General features: G+C 42.2%; 1 non-coding gene across 1 annotated transcript; it reads right to left on the minus strand.

The window, feature by feature from the left end:
• Positions 1–520: 520 nt before the first annotated feature.
• LOC136204441 (small nucleolar RNA R71) lies at positions 521–627 on the minus strand. The gene has a single exon (XR_010675282.1). It is a non-coding gene; the product is annotated as a small nucleolar RNA R71 (small nucleolar RNA).
• Between the last annotated feature and the right edge of the window lie 5,749 nt (positions 628–6,376).

A 6,376-nucleotide genomic window follows, 5' to 3' on the forward strand; every position in this document is an offset into this window, starting at 1 on the left:
TTTTTGTTTATAGCTAATTAATTCAGAGCGAAGTTTGAATAATTGTTTGGAGTTCCTCTAACCGAGGGTCTGCGAATCAATCATATTCTTATCTAGATTCATAAGCTGAAATTATTCTTGCAGGACGTGAGACGAGGACACGATGGTCGAGGATATGTCGGTCATGGAGTTGTTGAAGGCAAGGCGGCCTACAAGTACCTCTGGAATCCTTGATCCGGCAATAACAGCGGAATCATTCAAAATCAGACCAGCAATGATCTAGATGATTCAGAACTCGGGACAGTTCAAGGGGGATTACTACGAAGATCCCAACTCACACCTTGATAAATTCGTGGAATATCGCAGCACCTTCAAGTGCGAAGACGTCACATCTGAACAAGTCTACCAGAAGCTGTTCAGCTTTTCCTTGAAAGAAGAAGCTGCAGAATGGCTACATTCCATCGAGCCAGGCTCTCTCACTGATTGGGACACCACGGTATCAGCTTTCCTAGCGAAGTACTTCCCTCCATCAAAGACTGCTCAATTCAGAAGCGAAATCACATCATTTAGGCAGTCCGACAGTGAGAACCTGCATCTAGCCTAGGAGAGGTTCCAGAGGTTGTTGAGGAGGTGCCCCCATCATGGTTATCAGCGGTACCAGCTTGTTCATATGTTCTATTCGGGGATATCTCCTGTTAGCCGCACTTTTCTTGATACAGCAGCGGGAGGAAATTTATTCAACAAGATCGCGGTACAGGCTTACAATCTGGTGAAAGAATTGGCTGAACAGAGTGCGTGTTGGCAAGTTGAAAAGCCGTCTCCTAGCAGGGTTACAACAACAGAGGAGCTCACTAGAGTATATCCAAAATCAAATCCTCAAATAGCAGCACTCACAGAAAAGGTAGCTCTGCTGGGAAGTCACTTGAAATCACCAGGACCAGTGGTAAGCTGTGAGGTTTGCAGCGGAGGGCACAAAAGTGTGGAATGCCCAATGGTACTTGAACAGATCCAATATTTAAAGCAGGACATGTACAGAGGGTCAGGTTCTGAATTTGATTTAGAAAAGAGTATAGATTTCCTGATAGGGAGCATGAGTGCCATGGAAGGAAGATTGGCACGCAATGAAGCATTCTGCCAAAGACTTCAAACGCAAGTTAGTAAATTGGCGGAAGAGGAAGCACGAGCAATCACGCTCAGGAGCGGAACACAGGTCAGCGGACCAGATTTTGTGCCTCAACGAGACGATGGGTTAGACCCCGTTACTGGTAATATCTCGTCTATTCCATCTTCTCCACAAGTAAGTGTTTCTGACCCGGCTTCGATAACTGACACTGTTGACCCACCAACACAGGTGACATTGCCTTATCCTACTTCTAAAAGAGCTAAGTTAGATAAGGATTATTCCAAGATGCTTAATGTGTTTAAGAAAATAGAGATTAACCTTCCGTTCCTTGAACTTCTTGAGAATATGCCTGTGTATGGAAAGTTTTTAAAAGAATTAATCTCTAAAAAGAAAAGACTAGGAGATCATGAGACTGTAATGCTGAGCCAGGAATGTTCTGCAATGCTAACAAATCCACTCCCAAAAAAATCTAAGGATCCTGGTAGTTTTAGCATACCTTGTACAATAGAAAAAGTTCACTTTAAACGTGCCCTATGTGATCTAGGAGCGATCATTAACTTAATGCCTTTGTCTGTTTACAGGAAACTGGGGATGGGAGATCCGAACCCGACATCAGTCACAATACAGCTGGTTGACAGGTCGATAAGGCGTCAGATAGGAGTGGTGGAAGACCTTTTGCTAAAGGTAGATCAGTTCATCTTCCCGGCTGAATTTGTGATAATGGACATCGAGGAGGATGATCAGGTTCCTATCCTACTAGGGAGGCCTTTCCTCGCGATAGGACGGACACTGATTGATGTTGAAGGGGGAAAATTAATTCTCCGATTACAGAATGAGGAAGTAGAATTCAATATTCTCAAGTCTATGAAATTTCCTGTCGATGATGAGTGTTGTAATTTCCTTAGCCTTACTGACTCTTTGGTTGAGGGTACTTTTCAGGAAAATGAAGACAAGAATCTGAATATCGAACTAGAAGAGGAGGAGCTGTCAGATGAATGCGTTGGGGTCGGAAGTAAAGAAGGATGTAATTGGGCCCGACACGATGAACTCCTGGAGAGGGAAACCAAGACAAGGCCTAAGACGTCGATCGAAGAACCCCTAACCCTCGATCTAAAACCCTTACCTGCACATTTAAAATACGTGTTCTTAGCACCACCTGTACACTTACCTGTAATTATTTCTGCTAAACTTACAGGTCCTGAGGAAGATCGCTTGGTGGAGGTGCTGAGGAAGCACAAAGGGGCCTTTGGATGGCAAATGTCTGACATCAAAGGGATCAGCCCATCGCTCTGCGAACACCGGATCTATATGGAAGATAAGGTGAAGCCGACTGCTCAACCACAGAGAAGGCTCAACCTGAAAATGAAGGAGGTGGTGAAGGCTGAGGTGATTAAGCTGCTTGATGCAGGGATAATATATCCGATCTCTGACAGCCAGTGGGTGAGTCCTTTGCATATGGTGCCAAAGAAGGGGGGCACAACAGTGACGTTGAACGAGAAGAATGAGTTAATTCCGGTGCGGAAAACTACCGGGTGGCGAATGTGCGTGGATTTTAGGAAATTAAACGACGCCACTAGGAAGGACCATTTTCCTCTTCCGTTCATCGATCAGATGCTTGAACGCATGACATGTAAGTTTTTCTTCTGTTGTGTGGATGGGTATTCGGGCTACATGCAAATCTCAGTGGATCCTAACGATCAGGGAAAGACCACTTTCACATGTCCTTTTGGGACATTTGCATATAGACGGATGCCCTTTGGGTTATGCAATGCACCTGCTACGTTTCAGAGGTGCATGACAGCTATATTTTCTGATATGATAGAAGATTTCATGGAGGTCTTTATGGACGATTTTTCTATTTTTGGGACGACTTTTGATAGCTGTTTGCATAACTTAGGATTAATGCTGCAAAGATGTGAGGAAACTGATTTAGCCCTAAACTGGGAAAAGTGTCAGTTTATGGTCACTGAATGTATTGTTTTAGGCCATAAGGTATCACGAAAAGGTATTGAGGTAGACCCTGCTAAAATTGAGGTCATTGAAAAACTGCCTCCCCCTTCCAGTGTCAAAGTAGTTAGGAGTTTTTTAGGCCATGCTGGTTTTTATAGAAGCTTCATTAAGGATTTTTCTAAAATTGCCAGGCCTATGACCCAATTGTTATTGAAGGATGCCAATTTCGTTTTCACACCTGAATGTCTTGAATCTTTCAATACCTTGAAGGATGAATTGACTAAAGCTCCCATAATGGTTAGTCCCAATTGGGATTTACCCTTCGAGCTGATGTGTGATGCTAGTGACATAGCTGTAGGTGCATGCTTAGGGCAGAAGGTGGATAAAATTTGCCAACCAATTTCTTATGCTAGTAAAACCCTTAATAATGCTCAAGTAAATTATACTACCACAGAAAAGGAGTTGTTAGCTGTGATTTTTGCACTTGACAAGTTTCGTTCATATTTAGTGCTTTCCAAAGTTATTGTTTACACTGATCATGCTGCATTGAGGTATTTGTTTTCTAAACAGGATGCCAAACCTAGACTCCTTAGGTGGATCTTGGTGCTGCAGGAGTTCGATCTGGAAATACGAGATAAAAAAGGAGTCGAGAATGTGGTTGCTGATCATCTCTCCAAATTAGAACGAGAGGAGGTGGATGCCGAAACAAATGCAGACATCCAAGAGACATTCCCTGATGAACACTTGCTGTCAGTACAACATGTCCCTTGGTTCGCTGATTTTGCTAACTTCCTTGTAGGAAAGGTGGTCCCTCCAGAATTCTCCTACCAACAGCGGAGAAAATTCCTGCACGATGCGAAGCAGTATTTTTGGGACGATCCCTACTTATTCAAAGTTTATGGCGACAACATCATTCGTCGGTGCATACCTGAAGAGGAGATTGCTTCTGTCCTTGCATTCTGTCATTCCAAAGAGGTAGGTGGACACCACGGGGCAGATAGGACTGCGGCTAAGGTACTCCAGAGTGGGCTTTATTGGCCCACCATCTTCCATGACGCTTTTGATTTTGTTAAAAACCGTAATAAATGTCAACGAACTGGTAACATTTCACAAAGACATGCCATGCCTATGAAACCAATTTTAGTCTGTGAAATTTTTTATGTTTGGGGGATAGACTTCATGGGTCCTTTCCCGAAGTCACTCAATAATGAGCACATCCTTGTAGCCGTGGACTACGTCTCTAAATGGGTTGAGGTTGTAGCCTTGCCTAGTAATGATGCGCGGGCTGTCATCCGATTCTTGCAAAAGAACATTTTCACACGGTTTGGCACTCCCCGCACCGTTATTAGCGACGGGGGGTCCCATTTTTGCAACCAGGCTTTTAAACAAGTCCTGCATAAATACGGGGTCACCCATAAAGTGGCCACCCCGTATCACCCACAGACCAGTGGCCAAGTTGAAGTTTCTAATAGAGAGATCAAAACTATCCTTGAAAAAACTGTGAATTCCTCTAGAAATAATTGGTCTCTCAAATTAGATGATGCATTGTGGGCCTACAGGACCGCGTTTAAAACGCCAATTGGTATGTCCCCATTTAGGCTAAATTACGGTAAGGCATGCCATCTTCCTGTAGAACTCGAACATAGAGCCTATTGGGCTACACGTTTTCTAAATTTTGATACAAAAGTTGTATTACTGCAGTTGGATGCCTTGGAAGAGTTCAGGCTTGGTGCCTATGAGAGTTCATGAATATACAAAGAGAAGACGAAAAGATGGCACGACAAGAGAATAATCAAACGTCACTTTGAGGTAGGGGATAAGGTGTTACTATATAACTCCAAGCAGCGATTATTCCCTGGTAAGTTAAAGTCGAGGTGGTATGGGCCATTTGAGGTCATCTAGTTATTCTCCTCCGGAGCAGTGGAGATCACGAACGGCCGTAGTCCCCCATTCACTGCGTTACATAGACGCCCCATGAGGGAGTTTCTCCTATCCTATATCTTTACTTTCACTTATGGTTCGATTTTATAAATATGCATGTTTTGGGATTTACATACATGATTTAGTGTGGGGGAGGAGACAATAGGATAGGACACTGTGTACATGTACAAATGCATGTTTTATGCCTCTTTTGGTTGGTATTTGTATTTCTGTCCAGTAGTTAGAAATAAAAGAATCATAGGCAGTTGATTTTGATGCATCTAGTAATCCTGACATTACAATTGAAATTGTGCCCTAAAAGTCTGAAAGCTCAGTTGAAATTGATGCATGCAAAAACTTGTGAACAACATTTTAGTCTCCAAAGAGTGTCATCATTTGATTAAGATTGACATGGAACGGTTCGTTGGGTGAGGCTAGGATTGTTACAATTAACCCCTAAAGTGTGAGTTAAAGCCAAAAGATCAATAGTTTACACTCATTTTTAGGAACAATTGATCTCTTAGGTGTGGGATACAGTTATTGTCATTATGCTCATAGGAATTGCATCCAATACTGGTTGAATATTGTGTTACAATTGAACTTGAAATGATTAGGCAATCGAGGTATAGACCTTTGTGAACTTAGCCTTTTCTTTGTTTAGCCAAAATCCCTTACCAATTCCACTAGTCAAGCCCCTTTGAGCCTTATTTACCCCTCTTCTTTGATCAACCAAGTTTCAACCCCTTAGCCTTCCTAAATATCCTTTCTCACCTTAGTTAATTGACTTAATTCCGGTTAGAAAAATATTTGGGCACACACCCTACGAACTTTCATTAGCCACAACGGAAAGGTTGGCATCCTATATATTAGAAGTAACTCATTCAAATGACCTTTTGTCCCCTCTATCTAAAAAAAAAAAATAATAATATTTCATATGGTTCGAAACTAGAACCAAGTAAATTGTAGAGGAAAGGATAGAAGGTATTCTTCAGTTGCTTCCCAAGCTTAAAACTAAACAACCTTGAGCCTTTTTATCTCGCACACAACAGAAAAGGTGCCACTTTGCCAGAAATTCTAGCTGGATTGAGTCATTAACTCTTTGCCTAAATTCCCTTTTTCCTACCCCAAACCTTTAGCCTTTATTACAACCTTGTGAAGACCTATAATCTTGTTTAATTGTGATACTAATTTCGACCGGATGGATGATGCAATCCCAACATGACCATTTTGTGCAATAAATTGTCGAGCGTTTACCATATGCATGTTTTCCCTAAACACTTGAGTGTAAGAGCGCCCACTTGTGAGGTAGCAGTCCTAGTCCTCGCCTTTCATTTTTGCAAAGTGTTGGTCGATAAAATTACTTGATCAGTTTTGGAGATTGTTTTTGAGGTTCATGTCGTTTTT

Source organism: Euphorbia lathyris, chromosome 8 (assembly GCF_963576675.1).
Source record: "Euphorbia lathyris chromosome 8, ddEupLath1.1, whole genome shotgun sequence".
Classification (NCBI taxonomy): domain Eukaryota; kingdom Viridiplantae; phylum Streptophyta; class Magnoliopsida; order Malpighiales; family Euphorbiaceae; genus Euphorbia; species Euphorbia lathyris.